The 23854-nt window shown below is 34.7% G+C and overlaps 2 pseudogenes; both read left to right on the top strand.

The window, feature by feature from the left end:
- Positions 1-237: 237 nt before the first annotated feature.
- On the top strand, positions 238-18241 carry LOC145805663 (putative serine/threonine-protein kinase SIS8; annotated as a pseudogene).
- On the top strand, positions 18066-19928 carry LOC145805662 (putative serine/threonine-protein kinase SIS8; annotated as a pseudogene).
- The last annotated feature ends 3926 nt before the right edge of the window (positions 19929-23854 follow it).

Raw genomic sequence — 23854 nt, 5'->3', positions numbered from 1 at the left:
CAGTCTCAATCTATGTAGAACACGACTTGGCCCCTAGCATTTGCCAACTTGCTCACGCTACTCTTCTAGCTGAACGGCCTTCTGATTGATTCGGCTGAAAAGATCAACACTGCCTACCATACTTTCGGCCAACAGGAGTGGCAGCATAGCTTATCCCGAATACCACTATAGGTTGATATCCCGGTTGCCGAGGCCGATGACCCCATGCATGACCTACCACCTCCTCTTGCCTCTCGCATGGCTCCCGAAGGGGAGCCGATGTACATGACTCGAGAAGAATACTTGCAGCTTCAGCACTCTGTGGATCAGGTCCACAATAATCTTCAGGAGCACCACCAGCTTCTCGCTGGGTTACGCACAGACTTTGGGCTGTAAACACCCCATTTTTTATGCCCCTTACGACTTGGGCCCCACCAATTGCACACCCAATGATGAATTTGTATATGCTTGTCAAATGCTTGAAGTCCTTAGCAGAATGCCTCAACTTTGAGCCTCAAAACCCTACACACCGTGTGTCTTGTTTTTTTGACCAAAATAGCAGTTTTTCAAGCCTGAGCATCCTGGGACCTGCCGGCCACCAATGTGAACTACCGGCCATTAATGTGGCCTGTTGGCCACTTGTGTATTTTTTCAGATCTTTTTGCCAGCTATGCCAGCTGTTTCCACAGATGCATGCACCAGTCCATACGTGTCTGTATAGATATTTCTGAGGTGGTCTCATATTTTTCTATATATAGAGGACCCTCTCTCACATTTTAGATGGTTAGAAATTTTGGAGTAAAAAATATTTCTCTCTCTACGACTCTCTCTCTCTCTTTCAAATTCTTCACTCTTTGCCTATACACTCTAAACCAAACCTTGTAGTATTTCTTTCTAAGGTGTTTTTGAGCTTACATTTAGCTCTTGAGGGTGTGGAATAGTTGGTTTGTAACTTAAAAAGGATATCCCTCTTCAATAGGTATAATTCTTGGCTTGTTTCCCTTCTTTATTTTCTACCTTTTCTACTATATTTGGACTGCTTTTACACTAAATTTTTGGGCTGAAACTTTTGGTTTAAGGCCATTAAGGGTAGAGGTGTGGATCACCCTTCTTTACACATAGCGTCTTAAGCCATTGCCCTTGTGTTTTCCACCTTTTTGTCAACTTTTTTTTGAGCTTTTTACTAATGAATCTCAGAGGTTTTTCAGATGCTAAAATCATGTTTTGAAGTCCCAAAAATGGAAGGGGTAACCTCCCCTCCTTGTGCTCGCTTACTAGCTTAACTTGCTTCATGTTGTACCTTACTCTTTTAGCTCTTTTAACTTCAATTCCAACACTGTTTTAGTCTATTTTAGGACTGTTTTTTTGTCTTTGTTCCATTCATGATTTGTATTGTAGGCATGTAGTGTAATGATCCTCATAGGTTTGGTGGTTTAGGCCTTAGCCACCAACCTATTTGAGTTAATAGTGTTTATTTCTTGCTTTCCATACTTGTGTTCATCTCTAATCACCTCTGCAACCTCCCTCTTTTCTTGACTTTTTCTTTGTTTTGAAAGTTGTTTCAAACCAATTACTTGTTTAAGTTTGAGATAGAGATATTGTGCGTAACGTTTTATCCCTTTTGGGGTTCATTACCAATGGCATGGTGTCTCTCTCATGCCCAAAACAACTCTTTGTTTGATGCTTCTTTCCATTAGAGGACTTAAAGCTCATTATTGGACTTAATTGATTAAGAAATGGATGGTAATTAAAATGAAGTAATAAAATTGGAACTAAAAGTGATGCAAGATAACAAAGTAATTTGGTGTTCAATTGGACGTTAATTGAACACATGAAAACTTGGCTCATTTCATACTTGCTAGCGATGAAATAGTTCAAGTTTCCAAGATCAACCACTTCCCTTGATCAATCCATGATAGAGAGAAGGTTTTGTTGGTCTTTCCTTACCATTTATTAAAATTGTGTCCGTTGATTCATAAGTCATCATGCAATGAAATTACGTCCATTGATGGCTAGCGAATCAAGTCTACCCCTCCTTTGAGCTGTTTGATGATAAGGAGAGGTAGGGTGGACAAGCATCTCATGAGAATACTTTATTTGTGCTCTGTATGCTTTCTGTTACAGCAGGAGGAACCAAGTGTTAGTGGCCGACAGGCCACTTTTACTAGATGGCGCGCTACTTTTAGTGATCAGCCAACCACCACTTCTGGCCCGCCTGCCACTTTTGTCAAACAAAGCATCTTTTTTGGCATAGAACAGAGCAGAGGCTAGGGTGAAAAACAATGCAATTTTCTAACTGTGCAACAGAGGTATTCTGGCAGCAAAACAGTGGACTTTTTTGGGTGGAAATCCACATAAATGCATAAGTATTCCTCACTTCCCGAGGCTAATTAGTTAGAGTAATTAGTTACTTAGTTTAGTTATTTCTTTTGGTTGTATTCGTGTTGTAGTTTTCTAATTTGTAATTAATTAAATTAGTGTAATTAATTAGTTAGTTCCAATTTGGAAGAAGGAAAATGTCTCGTAGCTCAAATTTTGTGGCTCAAAAGTGGCTCAAATGGCCAAAACGACGTCGTTTTGGCCATTTTTATGTTGTTCTGTACTCAAAACGACGTCGTTTTGGTCATTTGAGCCACTTTTGAGCCACAAAATTTGAGCTACGTAGCATTGTCGTTGTAAGAATTAGCTAGCATAGTTAGTTTATTTCATTTGGTTTGTAATAGTTAGTTAATTCGTAGTAATTAGTTCGCTAGTTAGCGTATTCGGACCCTCCTGCGTGATGGCACAATTGTAATAACATGTATGTCTTCCAACCCCACGTCTTTCTCACTTTTATTTACTCGTTGATAATGGTTAGCTTAGAACATCATGTTTCTTTTAGCATTTCTCATGTTTGCATCCACTTGTCTTGTATGCATGAAGCTCGATTCATCGTTCAAACAAAGCATTGTTATTGCTTACATTCTTTGAGTATGTGCTTAGACCGCATACCTTGAATTGATTCACATACCATGTTAGTAACCAAGCATATTAAATTGCATATTACATGTGTTGCATTCGGCATATTTCAGTAGTTAGGATCATGCATTTTTCTAACTAGTTTCTGTCTTTTGGCTCGCCACAGGAATTGGGATGAGCTTTTATCTGTTTTAGCATATCGCATGTGTGTGATTGTTACCATGACAAGCATGCTTTCCATGAGGCTAAGTGCTTAAATGATATATCTATTTGAATACCTGTGGATGAAGGCTAGTTGCTTGAATTGGGATATCTTGGTGCATGTACATATAAGATCACTTTTTTAAGTGGTACATATTCAAACACTTTTCAAACAAACATGAAATCAAAATGTTCTAATTTTTCCATATTAGTCTATACTTGTGTGTGTGTCACATAGTAAAATAGTCTAATAAATCGGAACAATAGCATATAATGTAAATAAAAATCACATCATGATTAGTAGAGACCGATCTTTGATCGGGCTAGCGAAGGTGCTCAATTCATGACCTTCCCCTCTCGTACCTAAGTTCCCAAGCCAAGACACTCTTTGTGATTACGGACATGTGGCCTTTGACACGAGTCTCGGGTTTCCTAAACTTTTCAAAAAAATATTTAGGTGGCGACTCTGTATCTAGTAAAGCAGTCCATTTTTGGCATTTTGATTCAAAATCGATTTTTCAAAAGATTTGCTGGATTTGGACTCTTTTGTATTTATCTATTTCACATTATACTTGTGGAATCAGATTCAGAACCACGGGAGTCCAAACTGTAGGATTTATCGTTTTCTGAAAGGAGCACAAAAAGTCAAGCTACATAGGGGATAAGGGTATTTTCTTTTGTGTACTTCTAATTGACTCGTAATTCATAATTCATGTTTATACCTACTTCACTGGATTGCACTACTTCACTTGATGTTGACTTGTTGCTAATAAGGTGATGATTTAAGCATATGTTAATTGGGGAACGTAATAGACTTGTATGAAAAGGGTTTATTGGGTAAAAATTTGCATGTGATGTTTGCAGTAGGATAGTTGCTTATGGTTGTGGTATTAGTACACTTATCATGAGTATGCCTTGATTCACATGAACACCCTATCATAGTGGTGACCTCTCTTTTATAATCTTTGGCGTACATCATTGATAATTGCTAGGGTTGTAGAAAAGAATAAATGAGTAGCCTTAATTCTCCACAAAAAAAAAAAAAAAAAAAAAAAAAAAAAAAAAATTAAAAATTAAAAATTAAAACACTTGACTTGTTTTGGTTCATAACCTCTTTAACTTGAGTTATTAAGCCCATAAGGGTGTCTCTAGACCTAGTGCCCTAAAACCGTCTGATTTGAGAGTCATTGGCCCAATACTTGCTACATGGGTTAATTAGAAACCTTAAGGGACCTAGACATTGCACAGTTAAGAAAAAATAAAGAAAATTATTTATTTGGATTCATAGTCTTTTCAGCTCGAGTCATTAAACCTATGTCTTCACACTTAGTGCCCTAAAACCATCTGGTTTGGAAGTCATTGCCCCAATGCTTGTTACATGGGTTGATTAGAAAGCTTAATAGATCAGGACAATGCATAGTCTTTTAAAGACAAAAACACAAAAAATTGAGAATCTTGATTGCAAAAGTTTAGTCTTTCTATGTATGTTGGGTGTTATTGTAAGTTACACTAGACAATTATAGTGGACAGTTAACTAGTTATGGAGATTGCACTTTACACCGAGGGTACGGATGATGTGTCTACTAGCATTCACAAATACATGTATCTTAATTTTCGTAATGCTGAATTGCGATTTTTGCTCAATAAATTATTTCATGCTTGTCTACTTTGCCTTCAATGACTCATCATGTCTTAATATTGCACTGTAGTGGTACATAAGTTAATTCTTGAGTTGTGTAGTGTGATTAATTGTTGTTGAGCAGACGTGAATATGTTAATGTTTGTGGGTATCATTTCTTGAAACCCTCACGAGACTATACTCGTCCACTTGGGGTAACTTTGTGGTTTAAAGGCTTGTTGCATATGCTAAATGCAATTGTTCTTCCCACAAAAGATGAGGTAGCTAGATTTTGTTTAATTTTATTTTTCGTTCTTTATTCCTTGCTTAAGGACTAGCAAGTTGTAAGTTGCGGGATATGATCGAGGCCGAATTGTACAGCGTTGAGGTTGGTAATTAGGATTCCTTAACTTTACTTGCCAGTCAAATTGTATATTTATGTCTGTTTAATGCCAATCATGTTAGATGTGGTTGAAGCACAAAATGACCAAAAACACAGCATTTTAGCCAGAAAAGGGCTTGTCGCACGTGCGGAGGATCATTCTCGCACGTGCGGCCCAACCAAATTAGCCAATTAGCTACTGCAAAAATTGCACGTGCCGAGGGTTTTGTCCAGCACATGAGAAACATTCTCCGCACGTGCAGTGGTGTTTCCTACACGTGCAGTCGTGCCTTGAAAACTGTGCCCGATGTTTTAAATTTTTTTACAAAGGCTGGAGGTATAAAAAGAGAGAGAAACAACTGAATTAGAGTTCTGAAAATTCCAAGAGAGAGAAGAGGGTAGGGTTTAGGAAAAGCGGGTTCTCAAGTTTCAAAGGCAATTTCCATGGAGGGTTCTTCTTCTTTTACTTCTTCACACTCCTCTATGAGTGGCTAGGCTGCCTCCTTCTAAGGTTTTGATGAAACCCTAGCCAAGTAAATAGAGTTTTCTTTTTGCTTTTTGATTATGTAAAGATTTAAACAAATTATATGGTGTTTAAGAAGTTTCAAATATAGATTTTCCATTATCTCTTTAAGTATTCTTTTTTCTGTGACTGTTGAATGCTTTCCATACAATGGTTTTCTTTTCTTTTATATTCAAGATATGAGACAAGCCATACTACGAGAAACGAGTCGTTTTGCTACCCCAGTTTAGAGCGAATGACTCGTACTACTTGAGATGGTTCGTGCCTATACATTGAACGTGATAATTCTCTTAATCAATGCTTCGAACTTGTAGTTGCAAAGTATTATTTAGTTCGAACTGTAACATAATTGATTTTCAAATTGAAACCTTATTTATGTAACTAGTGGTGAACTCATTACCCTAGGTTTTTCCATAATCAGTAATTCCAATTTCATTTTTAATCGCTTCGTTTAATTTAATTATCATTAGGTTATGAACAACTATATCTTTCATCAGAATTAACTTAAGAATTTAACAATTAAATTAGTTTAATTTCACAATTGTCCCTGTGGATCAATACTTGGACTTACCATTATTCTAAGGAATTTGGTACAATTTAGAGTTTATTTTTGGTGTGTGAAACGACCCATCACACAGTTCTTCAAATGTTTCGACAACTCCGTCTTCAATATAATACTCCTCTTCGCGTAACATAAAACGTCATAAGTTTGGAATGCCAAGTAATACACACACACCCTAAACCCTTAACCAATACAAATAAATAGGTACAATGCATAATAGGATATAACACTTAGAACAATAACAATATTATGATAATAGTGCTAACATAGCAAAAAGTTAGTATAACAACTAGAATCTCCAAAAGAGATTTATTTTCCCAACCACAAGAATGGACTCAGATTATTCGGTACGCCTTCTTTTGCTGCTTTGCAGTCTTTACCTCGGATACCTATTACAGTTATCTACTGTGTAGCATTAACCGAGGATCTCAAAAGAGATGATTAAAAACACAGGTCAACACTCAAAATTTCCTTGACTGGACCCAACCTTATCCCTCTGAAAAACAAGATCCTGCATAGAGTTTGAATACAATCGAGCCATTCTACGGCTACAAAACAACCATTTGTTTCCCAAGACTCAACTCATTAGTTACATACTTCATGACATTTTATTTCATAAATGACAATTTCAAAGTTCAATTCAAGCAATACAAGTGAGTGTCAACCGTTACCACCCCATTATGATTCCCTTTTATTATGAAGGTTATGATACAAGTTAACCACAATCAATTACCGCTAAAATTAAACATGTGACAGGTATATGTAAAGAAATATAACACATAAGGATATATATGATATGTGGTAAAACAAGAACCATCATTAAACAAGTTATTGGAAACACTAAAAAACAAATCAGCACATAAGTACATAAATTTCCAACATTCCAAATTACCAGATGCGCAAAAAATAAATTGGCTAACATACATCCGAGTCACCTTAGGGGCTGAAATTCAAAAGAGATAACAAGAAGTATACTTTCATCCCCAATTTGTAGAATTGGTATACCCGGAACTCAATATTTTCCTAATTTACTAGACTTTGTCCAGATTTGTCACACTTTGGGGAAAATGGATTTTCTCTCAAATTAATCAATCATTTTTACTCATATAAATCTTGTTGAAAAGAGGACTCAAAAACCTAACCTTTGGATTAAAAACCAACAAGAGGGGATTTTTATGGAAGTTTATAAAAATCGGCTATTTTTTTAGATCTTCAGGCCAGAATTTTGAAAAAAACATTTAGACTATCAAAACATTTAGTTAGGCTCCACCCAAACTCACACCGGCTCTACACACATCAACTATTACACCATAAAAATAGGTCTTGAGTCCATGAAGGTTTGATATTTTTCAAAATTAGTAGAAAGCTCCAGTAGTGTGTTTAAGAGAAGAAGCAAAACAAAAATCTCTTTTTCATGTAAACCCCCAAACACCCAATCCATTGTTACGCATATCATCGTATTATGTACTTAAAAATACATTTGAAGATGGAGTAAGAAAGAAAGAAAGGGTTGGAGAATGATAGAGAGTGAGTGCAACTTACCTTACTGGTAGCTTTCTATTTCTTTCTCTCTTTTGTACTCTTCTTCTTCTCTTTTTCTCTCCTCTCCTTAGCTTCTTTTTTTTTACTATCAAACCCTCTCTTACATTCTATAGCTGGCCAGATAAGTGAAGAAATGAAGGGAAAAGCTGGTGCTATTTATAGAGAACGAATTGAGGGTGAAATGACAAAAGTGCCCTTGGTTGGAATGGCATGAAATTTTTGTGATTTAGTTGAGTTGTAACACAATGAAATGTAGATTAAGGTTTTAAGATAATTAATTAGGCATCTAGTTTGCTTAGGATATTGATTTGGAGACAAAGGAACAAGAATCCTAAATAAGGGGTACAACCTTGACGCTTTCCTCCCCCCCCCCCCTTAATTAGAGAAAATTGTCCATCAAGTCTTTCAATGTATCATCTCGGCTGGCCACCCCAAGCCTATGAGGTACAAAATACATAATTTTATATATATATAAGTGATTTAGTAGAACAATGACTATAAAAATAGGAAAAGCACTATTTATATTAATATATTAAAGTTAGAGGTCAAAAAGCGATAGAATAAAAAGGTAGCGACCAAATCTGAATTTATGGTAAATTATCACTTCTTATTAATATATAATTATAAGAAAATAATTAAAAGAATTCATTCGTCCAGTTGGACCAAATCGCAAAGTCAAGCGAAAAATCAGACAAAAACAACGTTACTCGAGAGTTTGGATTTTTAAGCGATTAAACAATATTATAGGGTTTTAATACTCATAATTAGGGTTTTAAAAGTGATAACTAAGTTTCCATTATTGATTAGGGTTTGATCGGATTAATCGGTGAAACTTTCCGATACTAGAGTTTAAAACGCGATTACGCGATAAATCAAGGTCCCTACTCAAATAAACTCAAGGTTAGAGTTTTAAATGTAATTACAAAAGTTAGAATCTCTACAAAATTATCATTTTTCAATTCATTCTGCCTTTTTATAAGGGTGAGACGATCAAGTAAATAAAAATATTTTAAAAATAAGACTTTATTAGTTAAAAATAATAGATCAAGACTTAATGGAACACCAACAATTGACACTTTATTTTTTGGGGTACTGGTCCACAGCTCCTCTTTGCACAATTCAAAACCCATCTAATTTAAAAACAAAATATTTTTACCAATTAATCCTATATATTTTTAATTATTACTAAAAAAAATCTTATTTTTTATTTTATTTAAATTTAAGAAGGTTGCACATTTCACCATCATCAAACTTCCACCGGAGTCACGTCAGACAATCACCGGAGGCTTACTGAAATATTCAACATCGTCGGAAAGTTGCCGATGTATCATAAAAAATTCGTTGGAATGTTCAGAACTTCACTGGACATCCGGAACATCACCGAAAACTCACTAGAATGTTCAGAACATCAACGAAAAGAAGGGGAAAAAAAAATTAGATCAAAATCATAACAAAATTTAATCACATCATCTCTAACACCACAAAACATGAAAAATAAATAAATAAATAAATAAATAAATAAATAAATAAAAGCAAATAATTTTCAATTCACAAAATTATAAAAATTTAGAGTTTGAATCTATTTCTCATCGAATTGTATAAATTTGCAGTTTCAAAATTGTAAAAATTATCAATTTGCTCGTCGCAGCGATTGTGGAGATCTTAGATCAGTCGCTTCTAAGAGCTTCTAACTTTCCATTTTGTCAATATTTTCTACAAAAAATAAAAAAAATAAAAAAATTGTTGTTTTAATGGAGGGGGAAAAAAAGGCTATAATCATAGAGAAAAGCATAAAAGTAACTTCAAAATTGCAAAATTTTCTAGTTTTCACTGCCTATAACTAAAACTAAAAAGATATTTGTTCAAAGCTTAAAAATATTCTCCATTAAAACAGGAAAAAAGAAGTGTGTGCCAAAGAAGAAAAAGAAAAACTAAGAGATCGAAGGAGAGAGACAAATATAAAAAGGTGATTGTGCTCTGGCAATCATTTTGTGTATAGATCTGGTCAAATCTGATGTAGATCTACTCAGATTTGCTCTAAATCTAAATATTTCGGCGAGTCTTATCATGTGGTCTTAGCCAAATCTAAGTAGATTTGAGTATATCTATGTCAAGAATATTGTTGGAAGCTCATCTCTTTCACCATTGGTAAGGGCAAAACAAGGAGTTCTTAGTTGGTGGTTGCTGGTAAACCCTAATCGATAGTGGTCGCTAGTCGCTGGCGAATGTATATTAGAAAAATTAAAAGAAGAGTGAAGAAACCTTAGGAATTTTGGGTTTACACAAAAAGTTGTGAGACCAAATGGAGTATCACTCCTTATATCGGGATTTACGAGTAATTAACCGATTATTTTTTGGGTAAATAAACACACCCTTTAAGGTTTGCTTAAAATACAAATTACTCTCTGTGGTTTTAAAAATTATATCCCACCTTATGAGGTTTCTAATTTCATAACAAATTACTCATTTTATTAATAAATCATCAAATTAATTAATAATTTTTAATAATGTTAAAAATTTATTGTAGTTAAGATTTTTTAATTAATTCTGTTAAATAACAATTTCTAATAAAGGGATATTTATAATTTTCAAACCACATGAAACAGTCTATATTTTAAAGAAGCCTCGGGGGCATTTGTAATTTACCTTTATTTATTTTGTTTATAAAGGGCAAATTACCTACAAGTCCTTTTTGAAAAGTATGTATTCTATTTAATCCCAAAACCTTTTAGGTAGACCCAAAAGTTCTGTGCCCATTTTTCTTCTTCTCTTTCTGTACACCTTACTTCTTCTCTTTATCTCTCTTTCTTTGATATCTGGCGATGACCACGATCACGTGTTCCTTCTTTTCTTTCTCTTTTTGATCTACAATCACCGACAACCGGCGACCACCATTAATTGTGGTTCACCGACAACCATCGAGCATTGACTCATTACTTCACGCTCATCAGTTCCCGACGAAAAAGATGAGTAGATCTACTCAAATCTGATGTAGATCTACTCAAATCTACATCAGATCTGAGTCGATCTATGTCAAATCAGGCTAGATCTAAACCAAAAATAGTTGCTAGAGTACAAGCCTTCCACTATATCTGTCTCTTTTCTTCGATCTCTTAGTTTTTTTACTTTTTATGTACTACATACTTCTATTTTCCTATTTTAACGGAGAAAATTTTTAAATTCTGAACAAGTTATTTTCGAGTTTTAGTTACAAGCGGTGAAACTGTAAAATTTTACAATTTCAATTTTTTTTGGTACTGAAATGAATCGTTTTTTAGAACTATGAAATTTTACAGTTTCATAACATGTTTTTCAGTTTTATTAATAAGGATAAATGCTTGATAGAATTATATTTTGAAACTGTAACATTTTACGATTTCAAAGCTTGCTTTCATTTTGATTAATATTGGAGATTATTTGCTTAAACCCCACAAAAATTGAAAATAACATATATTTTTTTCTATAGTTGTTGTTCGTTGTTATTACGTTTTTTTTTCTTCTTTTAGTTTATTAATATTTAGCACATTTTACTATATTTTTTCACTCTAATTTGTCAATTTATTCTTTTTTTTTTCTATAATACTATAGACATTCCGGTGAGTCTCCGACAATATTCTTGACGTCTAGCAAACATTCTAGACAATATGCGCGACTTTTGGAGACATTCAGGCCTCGTTTGAGAACATGCTAATTTAGTAACTTTTTGGCTATTTGGTTAAAATATGAGCTAAAAAAAATTAGTATGTTTGGGTTAACTTTTTGACTTTTTACGAAAAGATGTGCAAAAAGTAGAGATAAAAGAGAATCTTTGACTTTTTGGTATGGGTTGTTGGCTTTTTAGCTAATTTAGTAATTTTTTGACTTTTTGGCTAAAAATGAGGGTTTCCAAGCGAGACCTCAGAACAATCCAGCGAAACGCCGACGACTTCTCGGTGATGTTGAACATTTCGTTGAGTCTCTAGTGACCATCTGACGGAAATCTGACAATAGTAAAATGTAGTAATGTCTTTAAATTTTTAAATAAAAAAATTATAATAATTAAAAATATATAAAACTAATTGATACAAATATTTTTATTTTAAAAATAGATGAATTTGAAACTTTGCAAAGGACCTAATGTAAGTTCCCATTTTATATACAACCATCAAACACGAATCCACACTACAAGAAAATACACAATTGGCGACCACTTTTGCCGACTAAAAATATTTTGGTTGCCAAAAGTTGTGGAATTGGCGACCAAAAATTATGTTAGTCGGTAAAAGTACAATATTTACCTACTAAATTTTTTTAGTAGGGGTATATTAATTTTTGGCGACTAAAAAAAAATTTAGTCGCTAAAAATCTCACAATTGGCGACTAAAAAAATATTTTTGTCGCTGTATATATAGTTTTGGCAACTAAAATAATTTAGTCGCTGAAATAAAAATAAAAAATTATTTTTTATCTTTCGCGACCAAAAGTTTGGTCGGCAAAACCTTAATTTCAACGACTAAAAATTATTTTGGTCGCGGTATATATAGTTTTGGCAACTAAAATATTTTCGTCGGTGAAAGAAAAATAAAAAATTATTTTTTATCTTTCGCGACCAAAAGTTTGGTCGGCAAAACCTTAATTTCAACGACTAAAAATTATTTTGGTCGCGGTATATATAGTTTTGGCAACTAAAATATTTTCGTCGCTCAAAGAAAAATAAAAAATTATTTTTTATCTTTCGCGATCAAAAGTTTGGTCGGCAAAACCTTAATTTTAGCGACTAAAAATTATTTTGGTCGCAGTATATATAGTTTTGGCAACTAAAATATTTTAATCGCTGAAAGAAAAATAAAAAATTATTTTTTATCTTTCGCGACCAAAAGTTTGGTCAGCAAAACCTTAATTTCAGCGACTAAAAATTAGTTTGGTCGCGGTATATGTAGTTTTGGCAACTAAAATATTTTAGTCGCTGAAAGAAAAATAAAAAATTATTTTTTATCTTTTGCGACCAAAAGTTTGGTCGGCAAAACCTTAATTTCAGCGACTAAAAATTAGTTTGGTCGCGGTATATATAGTTTTGGCAACTAAAATATTTTAGTCGCTGAAAGAAAAATAAAAAATTATTTTTTATATTTCGCGACCAAAAGTTTGGTCGGCAAAACTTCAATTTCAGCGACTAAAAATTATTTTGGTCGCGGTATATATAGTTTTGGCAACTAAAATATTGTAGTCGCTGAAAGAAAAATAAAAAATTATTTTTTATCTTTCGCGACCAAAAGTTTGGTCGGCAAAACTTTAATTTCAGCGACTAAAAATTATTTTGGTCGCGGTATATATAGTTTTGGCAACTAAAATATTTTCGTCGCTGAAAGAAAAATAAAAATTTACTTTCACTCATCACTCTTTCTCTCTCTTTCTATCTATCTGTCTCTCTTTTTCTCTCTGTGTCTCTATCTCTGTCTCTCTTCTCTTTCTCTCTCTCACGCATCACTCTTCTCTATCTCTCTCTCTCTGTGTCTCTCGCTCATCTCTCTTTTCTCTATCTCTCTCATCTCTCGTTTCTCTTTGTCTCTCTTCTCTTTATCTCTCTCGCTCATCTCTCTCTGTATCTCTCTCGTTTATCTTTTTCACTCTTTTTCTCTCTCTCTCTCTCTTTGTCTATCTCTTTTCACCTATTTTTTTATCTTCCTCTCTCATTTCTCTATCTCTCTCTGTCTATCTGTCTGTCTCTCTCTCTGTGTCTCTCACTCATTTATCTCATCTCTCTTCACTCTATCTCTCTCATCTTTTTTCTTTCTCTATCTCTCTTATTCATCTATCTTCTCTCTATCTCACTCTCTGTCTTTCCTACTCATCTTTCTTCTCTCTTTACCTCTTTCTTTTTCTATGTATTTCTCTCGATCATCTCTTTTCCCTCTCTTTCTCTCTCTTTGTTTATCTCTTATTCATCTCTTGTTTCTCTATGTCTCTTTCTCTTTCCTACTCTGTCTCTGCCTCTGTCTTTGTCTCTGTCTCTCTCTTTCTCTCTCTCTATCTTTCTCTTTCTCTATCTCTCTTCTCTCTCTGTCTCTTTCGTTCATCTCTCTTCTCTCTATTTATCTTGTTCATCTTTATTCTTGAGCTCTCTCGCATCTCTGTCTCATCTCTCTTCTCTTTTTGTCTCTCTTGTTCATTTCTTTTCTCTCTATCTCTCTCTCTGTCTCTCTCGCTCATATCTCCTCTCTATCTCTCTCTCTCTGTCTCTCTCGTTCATCTCTCTATTTCTCTCATTCATCTCTCATCTCTCTCTGTCTCTTTCTCTCTTTGTCTATCTCTCTCTCTCTCTCTCCTCTCTCTCTCTATCTCTTTTTTTGTCTCTCACTCTCTATCTCTTTTTCTCTTTGTCTCTCTTTTTTTTTCTCTCTCTTCTATTTCTCTCTCACTCATCATTCTTCTCTGTCTGTCTGTCTTTGTCTCTGTCTCTTTTTCTCTTTGTCTCTCGCTCATCTCTCTTCTCTTTATCTCTCTCATCTTTTTTCTTTCTCTATCTCTCTCACCCGTCTCTCTTCTCTCTCTCTGTCTCTCATGCTCATCTTTCTTCTCTTTCTATCTCTTTCTTTTTCTATGTCTTTCTCTCGATCATCTCTTTTCGCTCTCTTTCTCTCTCTCTTTGTCTATCTCTAACTCATCTCTTATTTCTTTCTGTCTATGTCTCTATCTCTTTCTCTCTCTATCTCTCTCTCACTCATCACTCTTCTTTCTCACTTTCTCTCTCTATGTATGTCTCTCACTCTTCTCTCTCTCTTTCTCTCTGTGTCTCTGTCTGTCTCTCTCCCCTATTGTATTCACTTTGCTCACTCTCTCCTTCCCCTCTTCTCTATTTACCTAGCTCTTCACTACAAGAAAATGCACTTTTAGCGACCACTTTGTCTCTCTCTCACTCACTCATCTCTCTGTCTGTCTGTCTCTCTATCTCTTTTTCTCTCCCCCTCTCTATATATATATATATCTCTTTCTCTCTCTCACTCATTACTTTTCTCTCTCTCTTTCTCTTTGTGTGTCTGTCTGTCTCTCTCTCACTCATCACCATTCTCTCTTTATTTCTTTCTGTGTGTCTGTTTGTCTCTCTCCCCCATTGTGTTCATCTTGCCCACTCTCTCTCTCCCATCTTTTCTATTTACTGAGCTCTCCACTACAAGAAAATGCACTTTTAGCGACCATTTTGTCTCTCTCTCTCTCTCTCTCGCTCATCACTCTGTCTCTCTCTCTCTCTCTATCTCTCTTCTCTATCTGTCTCTCACCCATCTCTCTCTCACCACTCATCTCCTCTACCACCTTCACCACTACTGCAAATGTCATTCCACTACCACCATTATTACCACTGTTGCCACTCTATCTCTACGACTACCATTACTACCACTACTAGTACCATTTCACTACCACTACCACTACCACAACTGCTACCACCACTACTACTACTACTATTGCCTTTCCTCCACCACCGCCACTCCATCTCCTCCACCATTACCACAATTTCACCACTAATCTCCTTCGCCGTCACCACTACCACCACCACCACCACCACCTCACCTTTTATCCACCACCTTCACTACTACTACCGCTTCCTCTCATCTACCACAAAAAATTAGCTCTTGATTTTTAGTAATCAAAAAAAAAAAAATGGGTCACAAAAAATATTTTTCATCGACCATAAAAAATTAATTTTATTTTAACGAAAAATATTTTTCATTAAAATATTACCCCTACTTCTATCAAATAAAAAAATATTTTTAAAAATTAATAAATACACAAAATACGAAAAATATATTGAATTTTAGTATTTTTGGTATATAGGGATTTTTTAAAAAAATTTTTTACGAAAAGTTCTAGCTACAGGAAGTTTTAGTCATATATGCGTTATTTGGCGACAAATAACCAATTTAGTCGCTAAATTGGTCTAAAACTTTGCGGGGGAAATTACTTTTAATATTCGCGCCCTCTTCCATTCTCGTTTTGAACAAACACAAAAGTCCTCTCTCTCACACATCACCACCAAACCTCACCCCACCTCATCTCAGCACAGTCCCTCACCACAGTCGCTCACCGTACGTCGCACATCGCCACCGCCGCAGCCGCAAATCACCACCGCCACCGCCGTAGATCACAAGTTCTCTCTCCCTCTCTATCTCGCGCTATCAGTCTGTTAGTCCTTCACAAGCAAGCAGGTTCTCTCTCCCTCTCTCTCTCTCTCTCTTTCGCTCTCTCTGTGTGTGTGTTTCGAAATTACATACACACATATACACAACTTCTATTAGCAGATCTAAGATCCACAATTTACAGATCCCGAATGTCTCTGCTTCGTTCGCTGATCTGAAGGTTACTTCATTGATTCAATTGTTCCGTTGAATTTTTTTGTTTAATTGATTCAATTTTTAATTCGCATCGCTCTCATTTGTTTAATTTCTTCGTAATTTGAATAATTTTTTGTATCCGATGTGTTTATTCAATGTGAACATTCGGAAGAAAACTTTTCCAGATCTGGGTTCGATTCGTAATTTATTACTGTACGTGTTCCATGTTTTGAATTTCGATTCTTGTTCGAGATTTGTATTTCGGTACAGATCGATACATTTTTCCCAATTGACTCCCTGAGCAATAATGACTACAGGTTTCTTAGTTTTGCAGAATTTTATTACTTGTAATAACTTCTCCATGTCGGGTTCTTAATTTTTACAAATCAACACTCGTTTGAAATTAATTTGCACAAACACCATGTTAGTTTTTCTCATCTATACTGCTTTTCATCTGCTCTTGTTTCATTCTCCTCTACTCGGCTTAACTTGTTTCATATCATTCTCTTTTTACCTTCTAAAATCACTATAGAAAATCAAGGATTTAACGGCGTGTGATAGTCAAATGATAGTCACTCACAGATTTGCTATTTTCAAATGATAGTCACTCACAGATTTGCAAATGATAAAGATTTATTCTGTGAGCTGTGAAAGCTCTTCCATAGCATGAATTATATTTGAATTGCGAATCTGAAGTCATTATAGCCTTATTGGCAGCTGCTACACTATATATATGATATTTTTCAAACAGATTTACAAATGACAACAATTTCCTCTGTGGGACTGTTATAATTCTTTCAGAGCAGCATGTATGCAGTCAAGTCATTTATTGTCAGATATATGTTGTTCTTTAGTAGCTGGATTTTTATTTAGAAATGGAGTTGATCTTCATGGTGAATGTTGTGTGTTTTTTTCTCTTTCATCTTTCCTTCAATTTGTTTTCAGTGTCTTACAGAAAGAATTGTTATGGCTTTAAATGTTTTGAACAGAACACTTAGTAATGATATGGCTGATTATTGATTTGATGCAGTGAATACATTATTGATCTAATGGGTGCTCCGGGCACACTAATTCCTGCTGAGGTTCCCAGTGATCATCTTCAAAATTCTGGGTTAGATACGAGGAGCAGTGCAGATTATGCTGAAACTATCAACAATTTCTGTCCGATGCTTGAAGAAGGGACTGGGACGCTGGCAGTTTCACCTGATCTTGGTGGACTAGTCAAAGGTGGCAGTTCAGATTCAGTAGAAGCATCTACTTTAGGCATTCAGCCAAAACGTGGTGAAGGGAATCTTAATAAAGAAAATCAAACCCAGATGTTTGAGAATGAGTTTGGGAAGCTTCTTCCTGCACTATGTAGATCACGTGCAGAATCGTCAGGCACTAGTGGGAAGGGGTCACAAGCACAAAAGATGTAAGTTAAAGATGTTTCCAAGTATGTCATCAGTGCAACAAAAAACCCACAATTTGCTCAGAAACTTCATGCAGTTTTGTTGGAGAGTGGTGCATCACAACCTCCCGATTTTCTTCTGGATATGAATCCTCGTGATCTCAGAGAAGTGGAAATGCATGAAAAAATACGTCTGTTAAATGGGGAAAAAGTGGGTGATGGGGCTCAAGATTATCCATATATGTTCTTATCAAACAATAAACTGTTGATTATACCCTCAACTGGAGTGGAGTCCTGTAATGGTGCTCATTATGACAGCAAACAAAAGCACTCTGTTGAGGATTTGATGGCAGAATGACTGGAGTTGGGTTCTACAGTCATTAAGACGACACATCGATTACTTTTTGATGCTACAAGTGAAGGATCTGTTTTGCTTGTTAATTGTGGAACTCACGCAATTAACCGTACTGATGATGATGCTTCTGTGCCTTCTGCAACCGGCAATTACGAAGGACAACCTGAAAGGGCCCTCATTTGTGATGGTGGATGGTTTGTCAAAGATAAAGTAAGAAACGTACTTAATAATGTTGAAGCTGTGAGATTGATGGAAATGGCCAATAGTAGCCTGCCTAGTGCTTGCAGTATTCAGAATGAGAAGATTAACCCAGTGCTTGGTGAAGTTGCGGAGTGGGAAATTCCATGGGAGTATCTTCAAATTGGAGAACGCATTGGCATTGGTAAGAATTGATGTTACATAAATTTGTGCACTCATCCAAGAACTAAAATCAGGCGGTGCACCAAGATATATCAGGCGATGCACTTCTTCAATTCAAATGTGAAGTACCAAATCTGACATCTTGCATCATGTGCTGTTATTAATGATCCAAGTGGTTTTCTTTTTAAGAATTGAACTAGACGACTGCTTGTTTGCTTTGTGCAGGTTGAAATCATGTTGAGGTTGAGACATCCTAATGTTGTTCTTTTCATGGGAGCAGTCACTCATCCACCAAATCTTTCTATACTGACAGAGTATCTTCCAAGGTTGATGTTTACTTTAAAGTCTTGTTAGAACTTATCGTTTCAAGAATTGATGCTTTTGTTCCGTTTTCATCAAATGTTTGCCTTCATATTTTTAATGGTAACATAGTTTCAGACTATCATTCTTACATAATAATAAGAAATGACAACTGGGTATAAATATTGCCAAGCTTTTATGTCTAAAGAAGAAAATAATTTGTTTTAATTTAAGTTTTTTGTGGGTTGATTTTTAGAAGAAGATATTTCACCTGAAAAAAATTTCAGTTAATTTTATCATTGTCCATGCAGGAAAATAGAATTTGATTTCAGCCTCAATTAACTATTTGTTTGTTCAATTTGGTGTTTCTCAGCCCTGTTTATTTGTATGCACGGGAAGTTTATACAAGCTGCTGCATCGACCAAATAATCAACTCGATGAAAAGAAGCGACTGTGGATGGCTCTTGATGTGGTATGAGTTGGAGAATGTTGAATGTTGTTGCCTTCCGTTTCTGCTATCTAGTTTGGTTGGTTTAAGTAAGTTTACTAATTGCTTGCAGGCCAAGGGGATGAATTATTTGCACACAAGCCATCCTATTATTGTGCATCGAGATCTTAAGACTACAAACCTTCTTGTTGATAAAAACTGGGTTGTTAAGGTTTGCTGAAATTAGAACTTGGCATTTGAAATCTCCCATTCCTTCCTTGATTATCCAATTGTTGCTGTATTTAATGTAATCTAGAAAATGCGTAGTTAACAATGCCGTGACTCACCATGGACTTCGTCTCTTTTACTAAGATCTAGACTTTTTCATGCTTAAGGATGTTTTTTTGAAACTTCTCTAATTTATTGTTGTCTCTACAGGTTTGTGATTTTGGCTTATCACGAATGAAGCACAATACTTTCATGTCTTCAAAATCTACTGGTGGAACGGTAATTGATGTCAGGATAGAATGTTATAGAATGTTATATTATATCAATTATACTGAAGCTGTGCCATTGAACTACAGGCGGAATGGATGGCCCCTAAGGTTTTGAAAAATGAACCATCCAATGAGAAGTAGGTTTATTTTTTGTATTAGACTTGAAAGCCATGCTAGAGAGTTTAATTCATTTTTTAATGTTTCATTCAAGTCTTGCTGATAAAATAATTGCGGACTGGTTTGCAGGTCCGATGTGTACAGCTTTGGCGTGATATTGTGGGAGTTAGCAACTTTACGTGTGCCATGGACTCTGCCCATATGCACTGGTTCAGTTTGTTCCTTGCATTGTAATTCCGATAATGGCTATCTTGTTGCCTCCAATGTACACACATTCCACAAACTGGCTTTGGGCTGCAGGTTTGTATATTTCATCATGTGGGCTCTTCTGTTTACTAAATCTGTTAGTTTTTTGTGCCATTCTGAGTAACATTTAATTGCATAACATGCAGGATTTTATCTTTTAGCTAAGGTTGAAGAAGCTGCAGATAAACCAATTTAGAAATGGACATATCATATTGTCAGTGGGCACACTCTTAAGCATTTGTGTGCTGCAATGGTTCCAGTCTTCTTGACACTTATGCTTGCAAAGAGGACTATTGAAACAAAGAGGTATTCTTTTTTTTATTCTTCAACTTTGTTTGACTTCCTTCTATGACACTTGGTTTTGAAGAGATTTTAGGATAATTATGTTTATTCTCTAATATTTTTGGGCACAATAATTAGGGACATTAAACTACTTAAAGATCATCTTGTTTGAAAACTATTTTTGATTCAATTATACGTTCTTAAAACATATCAACTCTTTGTCTCTCCCTTGTAGTTTATCTACTAGTTACATACATTAACCCTGATGCTGAATGGAATCTTAGAATATTATAACTACTGGCTCCATTTCATAAATTTATTGGGAAAAATTCCAAGTACTTGGATTTGTGCACTTATTTTTGATGGGGGGAATAAACTATTATTTTATTGACACATTTTGCCTATAGTATCAAGTTTGATGAAGTCAATAATATTAACAACTTTCATTTTATCATTTGCATTATCTTTTACCATGGCGTGGAATGAGAGTAGTTTTTGTTTTATTACATCAATTGATTGGTCCATGGACATGAGCAGTATAATTTTGTCATCTAAGCTTCTCCACTATCAAAAATTTATTTGTAAATGATATGGAGCATGATTTGTTGTCATCTGGCCTGCTTTGGTATCGCACACTCGTTGAGATATTTCTCTCAATATCAAATCTGTGACAATCTAAATTGAACTGATGGTAAAAACAATAGTAACCAATGTTTTATTGGTCAATACTTCAAGTAAGGGTATTGTGGTGCATGGTAAACTAGGAAATCTGCTAATATGCAGTAGCGAGATGGTGCATTTAACACTAAAATTTGCTTCATCAATTTCTGTAAGTCAATGGATAAGTGTGCTTTTGTGACCTAATTTGATGGCAAAATCTTTTTAGGTTGACATTTTTATAGGACCTGCAGATGTGCATGTGATAGCATATTTTTAATAGAAAAAAATTGTATGCTAGAACAAATCCACATATACATGGCATAAATATGATTGTCCAACCAACTTTCTTTTTGTTCTGTGCTCAGGGTCAAATATTTTGGATACTATTGTTAATTCAATAGTAACTTTGCTTTTTATTTATTTATTTATTTATTTATTATTAATTTTTAATACACTCTTTCCCACTGCATGCACACACAACATATAAAAAAGGACAAAAGTCAGCAATCCTAATTGTTGAGAAGGAACTAAAAGGACAGAGTAACATATTAGGACTTGTTTTTTGTTGGTAAATATGCAATATATTGTTTGAGAAGGAACTAAAAGGACAGAGTAACGTAAAAGGACAGAGTAACGAATCATCACAGTTAATTAGGTGGTAGTAAACATATATTGTTGACAAGAAACACATTGAAAACATAATGAGAAACAAGATCTTGAAAACTATATATGTTTCTCATTATGTTTTCAATGTGTTTCTGAATTTGAAGGCAATCACCTAATTAACTGTGATGATTCAAATTTGTTCATTTCAGCTTTAGCTTTCTTTTTATTCCCACTTCTTTTTTCCTACTTTTATTAGGTGTTATATCTTTGTTGGAGGTTATAATAGTAAAGTGATGATATTGTTTTAAGTTGTGTGTAATGTTGGTTATCTCACCAAACAAATCAATGTTCAGTGTCCACAGCATTAAGGGAACAATATGGTGAAGGGTCATGTTGTGCATTTATTTTATATATAGGATCTGAATTGCCTCTAGTTTAGATTTGAATTGGAGGATATTAATTGTGGTATAGTCATCATCAAATGTTTGTAATGTAATCATATAAATTTTTTGCCATATGGTTAATTTTTTTTTATGAGAATACTTCATTTTGGATATGTTTCTAGATTCTAACTTTTCTTATTTTATTTGTAGGTGACTTCCAAAAACGATTAAGCACAAGGCTGATGCTTCAAAACCATATATATTCCTTCTTGTTGTAGAATTTTTTTTGGATTCCTTCATTGATTTTCCTTTTAATTTTTGTTCAATTACTTACTGGTTTTCAATGGATGGATGTTTAAAACTTGTCTCAATTAATGTTTTGAATGGAATGATTGTAAAGTTTGGGATTGAGTAGGAAAATATGATGAATTTTAATGTTATATTTAGGTTGGGTTGAATGAATTTTGTTCAATATTGGATTGAATATTCATAAACAAAAATTGATTGTTCAAAAAAAAAAAATTGGATTGAATGTTGGATTGTGTCGAATGTTAATGAATTATGTATTGTGTCGAATGTTAATGATTCAGTTGATTTGTATGATGCTTTAAAATTATAAGTTTATTATGGATTGAATGAATTATTAGGAATTACAGGTGTATTGTTTTCTTGCTTTTGGCGACCAATTTATTAGTCGCGACAAATAAATAATTTTTTTTCGCAAAAAATGACAATTGCCGACCAAGAGTTTTGGTCGCAAAAAATACATCTATTGCCGACCAAAACAACACTTAGTCGTGGAAACTCACTTTTGCCAACCAAAATTTTGGTCGTGAAAAGTAACAAATAGCGACCAAATTTTTTGGTCGTAGAAACTATTATTTAGCGACGAAGAAGTTTTGGTCGTGGAATGTAATTTTTGCCGACCAATTTTGTTGGTCGTTGAAAGTAATTTTTGCCGACCAAATTAGCGACTAACATGTATGGTCGTTGAATGTAATTTTTGCCGACCAAAGTCTTTTCACGACTAAATAGGTTAGTCGCGATAATTATATGTTTAGCGACCAACAATTTAGTCGCCAAATAGAACGTTTTGCCGACTAAAAATCTTTTTAGTCGCTAATTACTTTCCGCGACCCTCAATTACCGACCAACTTGGCGACCAAAAAAATTGGTCGAAAATATATTTTGCCGACCAAAAATTAGACTTTTGCCGACCAATTTTTTGGTCGGTAAATATGTTAATTCTTGTAGTGCCAACTTCAATAGTTCAGCTCAACCATCGAAATTCCAGCCCAACAGTTTAAATGGGCACAAAAACCAAAAGTCAGTTTGGATGAGATTTAAAACAAAAATAAAAATAAAAGTAAAAAAATTACAAAAAATTTTTTTTAAAGAAAATTACAAAAAAGGGTGGAGGACAAACATAAAAATAATTACAATTTGATGGAATAAACCAAATTAGTTAGGGGAATTATAACTTCGTATATTTTTTCAAAAAAAAAAAAAAACAAAAATTCAAATCAATAGTAAACTTTATAAATATTAATAATTAAATTCATAATTTTTTTCATTAATTTGTAAATATTTTATAAAATTCTCAGTAATGTATAATTTCTCTAATTAATTATGATATACATAAAAAGTTGCAAATAAATTGACATCTTTTTATCAAATTACACAGTTACCCTCCCCTCTTTCTCAGGAAATCCAATCCCTACTGACAACTCTTCTCTGGTGGCAACGGTAGAACCCTTTCCCCTTCTCGGGCTACTATTAGCTTATCTCCAACCTTTCTACAACCACTTCATCCACTAGCCGATCCTTCTTCAAATACCATAACATCTCCATCGACCTCCTGGCCCACTCTTGTAACCCTACAACCCACTCCATTTTCGATGGCACTGACACCCCTTTCCCCAGCTTTTTCGTGCTTCCCTCCTACGCTACATCGACCACTCATCATAGCCCCCACTCTTGCAACAATGAACCCATCAACCTGGCCTTTGCCCCTCGCTTCGAAACTCGATAACTTGCTATTGAATTCCTAAACTATGGCCTCTCTCTCTCTCTCTCTAGATATATATATATATATATACGTTGGGGGTTTTGAGAACTAATCCAAATGTGAGAGGGTTGATGTGTGGGAAGGTCTAAGTA

Source organism: Camellia sinensis, chromosome 13 (assembly GCF_055761805.1).
Source record: "Camellia sinensis isolate YWXY chromosome 13, ASM5576180v1, whole genome shotgun sequence".
Taxonomy (NCBI): Eukaryota; Viridiplantae; Streptophyta; class Magnoliopsida; order Ericales; family Theaceae; genus Camellia; species Camellia sinensis.
This window is presented reverse-complemented; position numbering and strand designations above follow the sequence as displayed.